Below are 15,381 nucleotides of genomic sequence, written 5' to 3'. Positions count from 1 at the left end.
AAGCATATTGGCTAATTAAGATAAGCTGTAGCTAAAAGGGTAATCGGTATTATTTAATGCCAGTATATGGCCTGTATTGTCACATCCATTAATGTCTACAGCAGATATGCCATTATTCACACAGCATTTTGCAGACAATAACAGCTCTATTCAAACATGATATATGCTACATGGTGTCATACGGTTTTGTCATGTAATTCAGCATTTTCAAGTCAAAGGAAATGTTTTGAGATATATTTGTATACAGTAACAGTTGGCAATTGCAGGAAAGTCAAATGTTTTTTCGTTAAAAACACTTAATGAAACATATGTCGTTCTCTGCTTAGGGTGATCTTGATGGAATTTTAAAGTGTTCACTGAATCATGTGTATTTGAAAGTGAGATAACAGGGTTTGTTTAGATAAACTGGAGTGGTATACTTTTATCTGGTAACAAGTCAAATAATTTATTGCAATCAAATAATACAAACGTAAGGATAAACAGCAGAAAAAACACATCCATGTGTGTAGATTTGAGAAACCTTTAGCATATATATATATATATATATATATATATATATATATATATATATATATATATATATATATATATATATATATATATTATTTTAAAGTATTAAGGAATTATGATCCAAGAAAACAGACTAAAATATTGGTGACTCATCCTGCACTGCAGAGATTTTCTGTCAACATACCCTCCTCAGCTAACCTCTGTAGCTATGAACATAGATGTATTGCTCTACAAATGAAGATCTTTTTCCCAATCACATAGGTAACCCAGACAATACAGAACAGTGCTGAACTGTTTTGTTTACACAAGAGATCTTTAGCAGTCATCTATTATTATGTGTTGGGTTGCAGTGATGACCTCAGCACCACCGTGCAGTCCTGTGCTACATTCTCTTGCATTTCTGCCAACTGTGCCACACTGTATTTTTCTTCATGAAAGTTCCTCTGTTATGCATCCATAGTCTATTTATGCTGCCTCATACTGCCTGTCTCTCAATGATTTGTCCTACACATTTACATTTTCTCCCGCAATTCCCCGCTGATGTTTTTACTGTTTTAACTTTGAAATTAATCACATGATATCCAAGGACACGATAGCTCTCATGATACTTACTTGTGCACCTCCACAATCACTCATACACAGACACACGTGAACATGCCCAAACATGTCTTCTCTTACACACATAGAAATGTACAGGAGGGGTCATGAGCTTAACACCTGCTACCTTGAAATATGAAACACCTTCCACCTCATCCACCAATCAAAGGATGTTGTACAGCAAATAAAAGCATCTACACCACCAAGGAGTCATAAGAAGAACATAAGAGAACATAAGAAAATGTTCTGAAACAGATAAGCATGTATCTGGCAACGTTTTATTATGTTGGTCAATGAATGTATCATGGTAGTTTGTCGTAGGAAATGAGATGTCCATTGAGTGGCGCTAAAAGGTTAATGCTTTGACGCAATCCACATTGCAAGTGTACCAGGTGAGGTACTGAGCAAGTTTACTATGTTAGAAAAGCCAATCATATGGAGCTGGTTATGTAGAGCAAATGTCAAAATATATAAGTGTACAAAACATGCACTATGGTAAAAGTGTTTTCAGGTCATAACAAGGTATTGTGCAAGTATTTTAGTGCCACTAGTGTTCATTTAAAATGGAAACTGCTGTGAATTTTATGTATCCACATAAATTAAAGTAGATGCACATTTTTCAATGCGCTTAGGTTGGAAAATAAATGAGATGCATGTATGAAGAAGCTTTTCTGTGTGACAAAACATCAGATCAGGTATGGTCATGACATTAGAGATGCTTGGTATAGCATTATAGATCTAGGACATCAGCCGGAGGAGGTTTCTTGTGAGGATGATTTGGCTTTCCTGCCTTTCTAAGTCAAGATAATCAGGCTAGATCTAGTGCAGTCAAGAGCCTGAGAGATTCAGAAAGAGACACACACTACAGTAGAACTACAGTAGGTTAAATTATTGTCCACTCAAGCCCAATAACAGGACAACTGTTTATAACAGAATCATCTTAATCAGATCTGACTCTGAGGTAGGGATGTGCTAAATTTAGACATTAGCTCTGTTCCAAAACTATTTCGCTGCCTCACTGACTACTGCCTTGGCTGCTGTCTTTTAAGGCAGCTCATAAATGACTGATTTGGACTGTGTTAGTGCCACCGAACTGCCAGAGAGTGTATTTGCACTTCCATTCAACCTGTCAGCTGTTTTTATGCATTGGTCTGAAAAGACAAAATTGCACATGGATTTCTGAATTTCTGTACCAACCATTCCTATTTAAATCTATAATTCAATCATAAGAATTTCACGCCTTCTCTGTGAAGGATAAACGTCTTACTGCCTTAAAATTTGTCTAAAATCTTATTAGGCAGAATAATTAAGCTGTCAAACTTTTGGAATATCCTTGAAATCCTGTCTCCATAGGTGCCTCAATATATTTTGAAACAGAACTAATTGTGTGTCTAAAAGTGTGTGTGCTGCACAGTACATTTTCTTAGGCTATGACTAATCTGTCTACCTGAAAGTGTGCTAAATGCCCTGAAAAAAGACACCGTGGAGATCTTATAAAATGTCTTTTACTCTGCGGTAATTATATAAATGAGCTGTCCCCTGTTCCACTGAATGCTTTTACAGTTTTTAATAGAATAGGACAGTTGGCATTTAAAATAGACATAAAGGAATGTTACCTGTTTAGACTTACCCTTTGGATACATTAGATTCAAAACATTCTGTCTTATTAAATCATCCGCTTTCTAACACATGCATGTTAACAGGTAAAATCAATTAATAGCCTATATTTATTCACACCTTACAAAAAGTAACATATTTTTGGTATGGTACTAATTGTATGAAGTACCATAAAATGACTTCAACCCCTACCACACCAGAGTTAGAAAGAATAATGCCAAATTTATCTGAATTTGTTTGAAATTTAGTGCATATAATGTTTAGAACCAGACGGTGTAGAACATCTACCAGTAGGGGCTAATGAGGACCAAACCTTGACCCCTTGGTTTCATCTAAATATGTGGCCATAATTTTCACTGTTAGCTTTGTAGCCAAATTCAGGTAGAGAGATATGCATGATGTAATTCTACAAAGCTTGGTTTCTGTTCAGAAGAATGTCAGAGTTTCTCAGCATGAAATCATTGTGATAATAAGACTCTCAATGAGGGCTGTCGAGCCCAGAAAAGTTTGACTATGTGCAGCTCTGCAACTTTTTTGGTGACTGTGCACTCCTTCACTACTCTGCCTTTGTTAAACTCAGGAAGACCCCATAAATACACTGGCCATCTGTGAAAGTCAAAGACTGTAAGCTTGCAGAAAGGCTTTGCTCATCTGTCTTGCTAATGTGCAAGTGGATGAAACGAACTCAACCCCTCCTGCACCAGAGTTAGAAAGAATAATGCCATGCCCCTTTGGTGAATTTTATTTTCAACAGCACACCTGCCTGGCTGACGGCCCCCAGAGATGAGATTGTGGTTTAATGGCACAATGTTTCTTCTGTCCTGCACCCAATGAGAGCAAAGCAGTGGCTGGCACAGTGCTGACGTTAACACTGCTAACCATGGGACGGTGAGGCCCAGTTTCTCTTTGTTGTAAACTGGAGGACGCTTCTGTAATGACATTGGGAGTCCAGCATTCTCTAATGAGCTGAGCAAAGCACAGAAATGTAGGTTAGACTATGAATATGAGCTGAATTGTGTAATTTCTTTACAACTAGCATCACCAAACAAAATAGGAAGTATTGTTTTCAAACAGGTTTCCTGAATACTCCCCCATCTTCTATTGGTTGGACAAACAGATACAGACACCCCAAAGGGTTGCCTTTGGTTGTGTTAATCTTGATGGGATGTACAAACCCATAAGGAGCCTTACTTCTTTGTCTTGTTTTAGGATTTTGACATAACAAAAGTTCTATCATGACAACTCTTGGAAGAATTTAGCATGGTAATGGATATGACAATGTCAATGTATTTGGTCTTGGCAGAGGAGTTCTGCTGCGCTGCTGAATTGCTGCTGCTATTTTTTTTATTGCTGTTGTTATAGATTATTGGTGCTGCTGCAAAGCATGCACAGGAACTTGCTACTACCAATACATACACCGATACGGTGCTGTGAGTATTTAAGGCATACTGCTGCACAAATAGCATATATAATAACACATATATAATTGTTCCAACCCTGCTTCAACACACATACCATGTAGCTTTCAAATAAGCCTGAAAGACTTGATTAGTTGGATCAGGTGTGTTTAATTAGGGTTGAATCAATTCCCTCCAGGAATTGAGTTTGACACCCCTGCTCTATTAGGCCACAGGGGCAGCTGTGGCCTAATGGTTAGAAATTTGGATTTGTAACCAGAAGGTCACAGGTTCGAGTCTCGGTGCTGGCAGGAGTTGTAGGTGGGAGGGAGTGAATGAACAGCGCTCTCTTCCACCCTCAATACCCATGGCTGAAGTGCCCTTGAGCAAGGCACTGAACCCCAAGTTGCTCCCCGGGCGCTTGATATAGCTGCCCACTGCTCCGGGTGTGTGTTCACGGAGTGTTCACTTCTCACTGCCGTGTGTGTGCACTTGTATGGGTTAAATGCAGAGCACCAATTTCGAGTATGGGTTACCATACTTGACAAATGTCACGACTTTCACTTTCACTTTCTAGTGAATGCTGACCAGCCATTTGAATATAAAGCAGCAAGTTTATTGGCTGCGTATACAACATGAACCAATCAGCTTGTGCCAATTCGTTTTATGCTGTGAATATCGTCAGTTTGGACCCAGTCTGCACCACCTAGAGTTTCATGACAGTACTTGGCGTTTGTTTGTTTTTTTAAGCATGCGATCAAAAGAACCAGTTAAAAACAGAAAAAAAAAAAAATTGAAAAGAAATGAATACTTTTACTATTAACTCAGCAGTTTTGCATTAAATGGATCAAAGATGACAGTAAAGACTGATTTCATCATTGATAAAGAAATGTTTGTTGTGCACCAAATTGGCATATTAGAATTATTTTTGAAAGAAAACACTTTATTTTCAATTAAAGGCAGTTCATCATTGAATTCAGTGATGTCATCATCCAGCTCAGTTCAGTTTTATAAAGAAATGTTTGTTGATGAAGAAAGTAAACCTTGGGAGAAACTAGGCTCAGTCGGGGGGCTAGTTCTCCTCCGGACAGACAAAACCAGCAGTTCAATCCCAGGCTGCAGCAACAGAAAACAGAAAACAGTCTTTAAATTGTAATAATATTTTATACTGTATTTTTGTATTTTTTACTTTGATGTGTTTTACCCAGCGTACATAGTGCCTATCAATAGACCACTTCCAAATCAGTTTGCGACATTTGAGAAGGAGGCTGTGACTTTTTGTCTACTGAGATTCTGAGCATGTGGTCAATTAATTTAATTGCCAGCTAACTCAAGGGATGGTTAAATGGTTACTGATTAAATGGTTTACGGCATACATTTTTCTTGTGAGAAAATTCAGTTGAGATCACATGAAAATCAATGCATTTTGACAGCAACACAGCACAGAGATATTTTTGAGGAAAATCATCCTACAAAGGGATTATTAGTTCTCTAGAAAATTATGTAGGAATATGATGAGTATTTTAACATCAAAAAATGAAACACTTCATCTTTCAAGCAGCTGTAGTTTTCTCATGAAAAAGATGATTCGTGAACATCATTAGAAGGACTTGGAAGACCTGTTTTGTTGTCTTGCAGTGATACATGAGAAGCAAGATCAAAATTGGAATGATTCATTGATCTCTACATTGCCAGAAAGGAAATATAACACTCGTAAGGTAATTTGGTGCCATCACACCCTAGAATGGCCTAACTTGCTTTTTCTGAAGAGCACAGAGATTAAAAAAATAAAAAAATAAGACTAGACAGGATGGAGGCCTGAACAGATGGGAAAGGATATAGACTGACACTGAATGGCAAGCTATACATGAAGATCCGTGAATGGAAATGGGGGATGAGGAAGCATGTATCTTGTCGCTCAGGGACACATTCTTTATACATATTCTTACATTGTTAGACCTGTGGTTCATATATATATATACAATTTTCTTTTCACTAAAGCTTGATTTGCAATTTAAGCGTCACTTACGACCCTTTGACTAGTTCCTTTTGTTGTAATTGCATTGAAAATATGGTGGTTCTGTGAATAAAAAGCACATTTAATGCTTTTTGAAATCGGTTGCTTGGGATTTATTGTCACAAAAAAAGAGAGAAAAACTCTGGTATTAACAGCTTACAAAAATCACTGGAGAAAGCAATAACCCTCTGCAAAATATAATAGAGACTTTTTGAATTGGACCAGGAAGCAACCATCCACAGTACCCTAGCAACCATTTGCCCTGTGCTGTAGGTTATGATGGTGGTGATTTTGCACAGTAATGCACCACTCATATTTTCCACATGAAATTTAAAAATCTAATGCTGAATGTAATTGATAGAGGTTTCCCTAACTGCTAGAAATGATTACACCGCAAAATCCCATTTCTAAAAACAAAATCCCATCCCAGTTATTTAAGTGTTGTCAGCAGCAAGAAAGCATCCATGTAAGCTGTTCCTGCTCAAAACAGACATTTGGCAGTGCCAGCCAACATCAGTTGTCAAATCCAGAGACTAGATTACTAGTAGCTCAGAAGCTTTTGGCTCTCTGTTCCTCCAAACAGTACACACAAACACACACACCCACAGAGAGAGAGACAGAGAGAGAGAGAAAGCTTTCAATATGTAGAGCCAAGACACAGAAATTAACCTTTGACTCTCAAGTCACTCTGATCTGATCAATGAAACTGCACTACTTTTGTACACAGGTTTTTCATAAATACTTAATGACAGATTATTATTATTATTTCATATTATTAGATCATCTTTGTAAAGTGAATTTTAAAATGTTGATTAAATATGTTTGTTCAAATGGACAGTAAGCATATTTATATAAATGTGGATTATAATTCATTTAGTTTCAGTTTTCACATTTAGATTGCATTTTTATATTATACAAGGTAGTTTAATCCTAGTTTACAGACACTAAAAACATTACCCTAAAATGTGTTAATCTGCAATATTTTATTAGTTTTTTTTTTCAACTGCTTACACACATTTTCAAAACGTTGCTTTTTATGATTATGACACTAATCCAAGAATTGCACACACAAAATGCCTCATGCAAAATTAAGCACTGCATACAAATATCACAAACACATCTCAAAAGCAAACATTTGCAAACACCTTAGCCATAATATTAATTCCTGTTAGATTTTTGTGTGTTGTTTATATGGTAGATTTGTAGATTTGGTGTGTGGTTCTGGTGTTCCTTTATGGCAACAGTTGCAGTTTAACACTTTACAGAGAAGGGTAATTGCAGTTTTGCTAGTTTCCATCTCTATACAGTATGTAAAAACAAAGGCTTTTTAAATATGATAGTCAGATTGTATTTAGAAAGAACATAAATAGTAAGTTTTCATTTAGCAGGTTCTATTCTTAGCAATTCATGGTAGTGGCAGTCCTCCTGGCCAACCTAAGGTGCACACACACATATTGATTTTCTGTCATGTTGGGGACTTTCCATTGACTAATGATTTGTATCCTAACTTAAACTTATAGGACATGCCCCTAATCCTAACCTTTCTGCACTTTTAGACTTCATTAAGATGTTTATTAGGTTTAATTAAGTCGTTTTCCTCATGGGGACCATTGGCTGGAATTATCAAAGGTGATTTAATGCTTTACTGTCCTTGTGGGGACACTTGGTCTCCATAAACAAAACTGACCTAAACACACACATACACACAAATATCCACTTAAAATTTATGTTACTTGACAAAACAAGTAGTATAATTGTATCCTACTTTTGACCTACATGCAGATTTTAACATTTCACCATTAAGTGTAGACAAAAATGTAATATAAATTCTAAATTATTGCAAAAATCGTTAGCACCTCATCTGCCCTTTTTTATATTTTTTTTGTTATGATGTATTTGTTTTACACCGTCAAGAGCAAGAAAGAGCCTCCAAAAGCCTATGAGAGCTCAATATCATAAAAGTCTCATCCGCATGAACAGCGCGATCATTCTGGACACTTCCTAATCCTATAGCTTCACACCTTTGCGATCCAGCAAAAAATTGGTCTCGTGGGACATAGTTTACGTGAAACATTCTGACCTTGGGTCGCACATACACGGAAAGCTGTCCTATCCAGAAGTGCTCCTTTCCTTGGAGACCAAAGCAAATTCGTCCTAAGTCAATCCCAGTGACGCATCACAAGGGAGCAGTCTCCCAAAAGCCAGAGGAGAAAGTTAGGACACCCATTAATTTGAGACCTTAAGACTTGGGCTGGCTAAATAATGGTGATAATAGGCTTTGCTGCTACAGAACAAGAGATTTGGAAACAACAGACTATGCAGGGCATTAACAAAGTCCCAAAATTCATTCTGAAGGGTTCTGATCACCAAAAACTGGTCATGCATATATAGGGTGTCGGCTCATTACCAGCTTTCCGCCCAGTCGTTATATTCTCATTAAACAGCCAACAACAAATCATAAGAAGATAATCAGGTCACCCTGAAATAAGTGGTCCCTTTGATTTATACTGATACATTTAGACAGGAAGTGTGCGGCTTTCATAGCTATATATAGAATTTGTTTAAGGGGTCAGTTGCAGATTTGTAATGTATATTCTCAGTTACCATCAGCTGTAATGCATTTTATCTGAATATTTGCACTCTTACTGAATTGAATGTCCTTGTGGTTTTGTGTAACATATAAAAACATGCATCCCCACCTCAGGAAAGCGGCAATGCAATGCAATGCAGTGCAATCTCTCTTTACCTTTCTCTCTTTCTCGCCTTGCCGCTGTTTTTGCATGCTGAGGCATGAACCAATTATTTCACATAAATAGATTGGTTCCCTCCTGCACGTTGTTTATCATTCTGTGTTGGTAAATTTGTTTGTGTCACCATAATTATTCCTCCATGTAATATTTTCAGTGCTCTCATTTCATTTTTTGATAAGATGGCACATGAATTCGCTCTACAGCTATCAACATGGGTAATTAAAAAAAGGAGTCTTATATATCTCCATACACAAATCAAAGCACAGAGATGAAACTCCTAAATTACTTCATACTCACCCGCAAGTCCTACAGCCATAATAAGTCTCAAGGGCATCAGTGACGTCGCTAAAAGTAATATAGAGCCTCCTCTACAATGACGTCAAAAACTGACCCACATAGGTGAGAATGGGGTAAGATGCCACCCAATTTGTTTAGAATGATAATGCATCATTTAATATTTTACTACTGTATGAAACATAAAGGGAAATTTACGTCTATTCATTAATAGTAGCTTACAATTCTAATGTATGCCGTTTAAAGTCTAAGTTGCTGATTTCATATAATGTGCAGAAGGGTAAGGCAGAAAAAGGAAATTCTAATCCCAGTTAACAAGACTTTAATTGGCTGGCTGTATTCTTCTTAACTCCACCTTCAGATGTTGAAGGTGCTTTTATGCACCTTAAAGTGCTCTGCAGGGGCTTTCAGAGTTTAGCATTTAACATGTCGCAGAAGAACAAAAGAAAATGAGGAAGAAAGCTTTTACATAAAACCTGACCTTTAAATTGTTCTTCCTTGGTTTTGTGAGTGGCAATGGTGTCTGAGCTGCAGTAGCAAGTAGCTCATTATCAAGGCTATTTATGCTGTACAATAAAATATAGTCCAAAGAGACTCATGGAATGGACAATGATGCCACATAACAAGGGTTCAGTGAGTCAGATACATGAGGATGGCTTTAGGCAACAAAGCCAGTTGAAAGAACACTTTACCGACGACAACCAGCGTCAGTGCAAGGACATCTAGATGCCCGCTGATTGCAGGGAACTCTGTCTCTTCCTCCAGCAAGGAAACTCAATGTGAACTGGAATGTCTGATGGTCAGATGACAACAAAATTTGTTCTGCATGTTTGCCCTAAATTAAATAGATCTGTTCAAATCTGAAAAATTCTATATAAGATTTTCCATTATGAGAGGGTGAGTGAATAATTGATTCATTCATTCAAACGATTTGTTCAAAAATGCTTGTTTGATTTAGGAATGATACAAGTGACTCCCTTTGTCCAAATATGCCATCTTCCCTACTAATGTATATAGTACACAAAAAGCACACAAATGACTTCTGCAAGACACTGAAGTGCGCATCAGATGGACACTTTAATATCCCATGAGGCCACAGGAAAGGAGTCGTGAATGGCAGTAAAGTGACGCAGTTGACGTTGTGATTCAATGACAACATGGTTGGATGTAGTGTGCCTGGATTTCATTATACTACCCAGATTCATTGTTGTATAAGTAAGTCACTGAATCATTCACTTAACCAATTTGTTCAAAAACAATGATTCATTCAGGAATGCAACACCACTACTGTGTGTTTCTTTGAAACACACATGGTAAATTTTACTGCAGCAGTTGGTGATTTTGTGTGGAACATGTAAGCTACTCAATATTATCTTCTTGTTTACTGAATGGTTGATTAAAATAGAACATTATATTAAAATCATTGTCAACCCATTCTTTTTTTGTGACCATCATAGGCCACAGAAAAATGATTTTCAACCACAGTTTGTTGTCGGGAATCACTGTTATATATGATGAAACAAAGAACAGAATGGCTGAATAATGATTTCAACTAATAATGAAATAAGCCTTTGCTTTGATTGATTAGTATTAAAATAAATGTAATAAGTGATACTTTTGAATGGCCAAATCTGAAACTAATCTGAAACTAACAGGTGTACTAATCTATATATCTGCGTAAATTGGTCAGAAATTATCCCAGATTAGCAGAAGAATGTATTCCATCTCTGTTTAGTCCCTGAAACGCTCTAATCAGATCAGCAGCCCAAAGTGCTCCCAGCACAGGGAGAAAATTAAAATCATTAAATGAGCGGGAGTCCGCCGCATATTTAGGGCATAATTCTATGTGCAGCATGACGTACTGCTGCAGCTGCAAATTGGCATAAATGACCACACTGAAGAACTGTTTATATTTATACAACATGACATGCAATCTCTCACAGCACTTCACTTTAATACCCTTTGTTAGAGCCAGCTGCGACTGTAGAGCACTGTGGATTGGAATGTTGAGGACAGTGGTTTGTATTAGGACGTAGTGGGTAATATAAATACATGAGAAGCACCTCTGATACTGTCAAGGCAGTTCTAGCTCTGTGAGATTGGAACCTCTGCTGATATATCAGTCATAAACATTTAAAGGTGGCAGGCAGGTGTGACGTCTGGCTATGAATCAGATCCAGGAACTTTGAGCTGCCCTGAGGAGAAGTGCCTTTAGAATTGTTTTCCACAGTGATTGAGCACTTTCCACCTCTGTATTTCTTATCTAATAGGGATCTTGAAATTTTTCATATTAAGCAATACTTTTTGATGTCCCTACCATAGACATAACTCAGAATGTTTAATTAAGAAAATCATATTTGTTTTCTTTTATCACAATATCAATCAATCAATCAATCAATCAGTCAATTCTGTTTATTAAGGTCCTTACAGACAAGTTTTCACAAAAACATAATTTCAGAAAAAGGTGTAGGTGTAGATGTAGCCTTGCTTTATTAACCCTACCCTTTATACATATTTAACAGATGTATGTCACTTTTTCACTAGATTTGATAATACAAGATAAACAAAAGTTACATAATACATTTCCCAAAATATAGACACTTAATTACAAACATACATAATTACAGAAATATACCTTCCAACTATTACTTCAATATGTTACATAATACTTGCACGATTTATTGATAATGAGTCAAATAATTATTTAACACCATGTTTTTATACATTTTCTTAAATTTGCAAAGTGAATTACATCATTTTAAATTCTTATCACGATTATTCCTATAACCTGTTTAACAATTCTTATAGCTTTTTTTTTGTAACATATACTGTATAATAAGTAATGTATGGAACTATGAGTGCGCAGTACAATATATATAATGTGTTTTCATTCAAAGTATGTTTTATTTAGTATTGTAATGGATTTGGACATTTTTGTTTTTACATGATTTATATGTGGTTTCCAAGATAATTTATGATCAGTTATAAAAACCCAAACATTTATTTTCATTCATTCTTTCTGTTTCCTCATTGTTAATCCTTATTTTAACTTTATTTTTACTTTGTCGATTACTAAATATACTTACTTAAATTCAATGAAAGTCAGTTGTCATCAAACCATTTTTTGAAACTCATCAATTTGATTTACGTATATATATACCAGTTGTCATCAAACCATTTTTTGTAAGTTGTCATTTTGCCATTTTTTGTATATATATATATATATATTTATTTGTAATGAAACCATTTTTTGTAGTTCATTGGTTTTATTTAAGTTTAATCTTCCACTTGACTTTAGTGGGTTTTTTAATATAGGACTTCATGAGGACGTCTCCCCCCAGTGTCTCTACATTTCATGGCCGCAGTTTATTTTTGTTACAGGCCTTTCTTAACTGTCCCTGCTCATACAGACATGTCATATTAGAGGTAGCGCTGTGTTTTGTTCACACATAATGGCTATTGGACCTGAGTCCAGATGATTCTCAATTTGTGGGCAGTCAAAGCTATTCGATATGACTGTTCTCTTTGAATCTGGGGGCAGATCCAGCAAATGGACAGAGCCCTGCCAGGAGCCCAACTAAAGATGCATCAAACAGCCATGCATTATCCACGCTACTGTTACATAATCAAAAGACTATGCAGGGTGCAAGCACCAGTTCTCCAGCAGTTCACCGGGTTGTCTATGATTTAGATTTTACATGAGAATGCCTTTTAGATTTTGCAGAATTTATATTTATATTATTTATACTTATTTTTATACTTATTTTATTGACCATCATGGAAGAACACTTAATTTCTCTGAATGCTCTAATATCCCTAAATCTTCAAAATGGAGCCAAACAACATTAAGCAGCTTACAGCATGGAAACCTTATTAAACATTTTTTTTTCTTTTTTTTCAGCAAAACTTGTTTTGGACTAATGAAATTTCTGTATTGCATTTCTTTGAATTGCAGTTCCACAGAAACCTGTTCTTCTCATTTGGTTTCAACTTTTAAATTCCAATTTATGAATTTAAACCACTGAAAATCTTGTCACGCCCCAAACAGATTACTGCTATCTTCCTAAATACTCCTTTTAAACTAATTAAGTGAAATATATTAATTAAACCCAAGCGTTGTGTAATTGCATATACAATGGTTTACAAATGAGTGAGAAATTTGTGAAACAATTTGGAAATGTGGCACATTGTGCAGGAGTGTAATTAATTACTTGAGATATCCCCTTTTTTGAGAAAGTGTTACAATATAATATATATAGCAGTATACAATGTATTTTTACTCATCACAGAATCTATTAGTTCAGCACCACTGATACCAGCTGATACCAGGCACTTGTGAGATTATTTCCATCCTAAAATGAGGTAATAGAAGCATTTCACTCCCTACCAGTTTATTATGTGTTACTTATTTGTGTGGTTGTTTCACGAATAATGAGCCCTAAAATCCCAGAATATTTTATGGAGGACAGCTCAGGTGTGTTATTAAATAATTATTTTTTGTATATAATCACTTCTCAGAATAAGAAAGGTATTTTAGTATTGGTCTGATGCAATGTTAAACATTTTGAGCTATTAAACATTTTTGAGCTTTGGAGTCTCTTAGACCACAAACAAAACATTACTCATGGGCAACAAGACAGACAAAGCCAGATGACAAAGAAATCATGATGCAGAGAAGACTCTTGCCCTTGTAAGGACTGCTTACATTTTTAATTAAAAATACTTACACTTTATATCAGTCTACTAAGATGTAGAAGTTGGTCTGCAGACACAAGTGTTTTTGGTCTCCATTAATAGCATTAAGTCCTCTGGAGAGATGTCTCTCAGGTCACGTACACACAATGGCACTAGACCACTAAAACACAATCACAGGGTAGAGTGAATGAATTGAGCACTTCTCGTTTTAAGGATGACGACAGTGTGATTCAGAGAGAGAGATTACTTTTCTTATCTCTAATGGCAGAGCCATGCTAGATTAGACCGTCAGGAATACATTTTATCGAAAAGAGATGGCTGGAAAGTTTTAAGGTGTAAATTGTGTGAGGTTTTTTAATAGAACAAGATTTTGCAAAGATGCAGTATTTCATCTTTATGAAATCTAATGCCAGAGTCACCACACCAGACTAGAATTTGAAATGTTGAAGTGGATGGTGTTTTATTCAAGACTGACCGTTCAAACTGCTAGATATATGTGGCCAGATCAGATTTTGATTGCACAGCCATGCATGAGACATTAGCAATAGATGTTTCGCCACTGATCAAGTTTTTATGAAGACAGTCTATATCTGCAGTTTAAATTTGAATGTTAAATTTAAATTTGAAATTTAAATTTAAATTTGAAATTTTTAATTAGAATTTATTAGTAATTTTAAATGTATTATTAGACTTTTAATTAATTTGTCAAAAACAACTTTAAATGTTGGCTTTACAAATCCTTATCTGAATGTTGTTTTTTTTTGTTGGGGGGGGGTTGCTGTCGTTCATAAACCTTCAATGCCTTACAGACAGAAAGAATGACAGAATGAATAAAAATAGATAGATAAAACAATAGAAATAAATGACAGACAGATGTTTTGGCATTAGTTTTTGTTTTTATGGAGGCAGCTAATATCTGAAATTTAAATTTGAATGTACTGTAAATAAGTAGAAAAAAGAGATTCTGTCATTTTTTAATGGATGTTTTGCCATTGATTAGGTTTTTTATGAGGGCACACAATGTAAATAAGTTAAAAATATATATATATTTTTCCCCATGTATTTTTATTAAAACTGAATCAGTATTTGTGATTTTTAAGTAAAAATCTACATTTGTCAAGAAAAACTTTGAATGTTGGCTTGACAAAACAAGTTTAAAAAGTATTAAGGTTTGAAAGTTTATAGGCATTAGGGACAGAAAGAACAGTATATAGACTGATAGACAGAATAATAGATGGATAGATACTTTATGCATACTTTTAGTTTTCTTTTTAGTATATTTGATAGTTTAATGTAAGGGTAATTTCTCTGAACACTGCATTCTCTGTGAGTTTAGCCAAGCTGACTAGAGCTTGCCAATAGAATTTAACCCATTATATAACTTGGCCTTGGAGCAATAGGATTCTGTCTTCCTCAGGGGTTGAATCCTCAAATGACTGACTGTTCAGACTAGCCATACGTCTCTGTCTCTGTAGCTCAGATAAAAGCAGTTAACGACAGCCGC

The 15,381-nt window shown here is 35.7% G+C and overlaps 1 protein-coding gene across 1 annotated transcript in view; it reads left to right on the top strand.

The window, feature by feature from the left end:
- pex5la (peroxisomal biogenesis factor 5-like a) overlaps positions 1 to 15,381 on the top strand; it is a 68,291-nt gene that overhangs the window by 19,149 nt on the left and 33,761 nt on the right. The window lies entirely within an intron of this gene.

Source organism: Cyprinus carpio, chromosome B6 (assembly GCF_018340385.1).
Source record: "Cyprinus carpio isolate SPL01 chromosome B6, ASM1834038v1, whole genome shotgun sequence".
Lineage (NCBI taxonomy): Eukaryota > Metazoa > Chordata > Actinopteri > Cypriniformes > Cyprinidae > Cyprinus > Cyprinus carpio.
The sequence above is the reverse complement of the archived record's forward strand: the minus strand, read 5'-3'. Positions and strand labels throughout refer to the sequence as shown.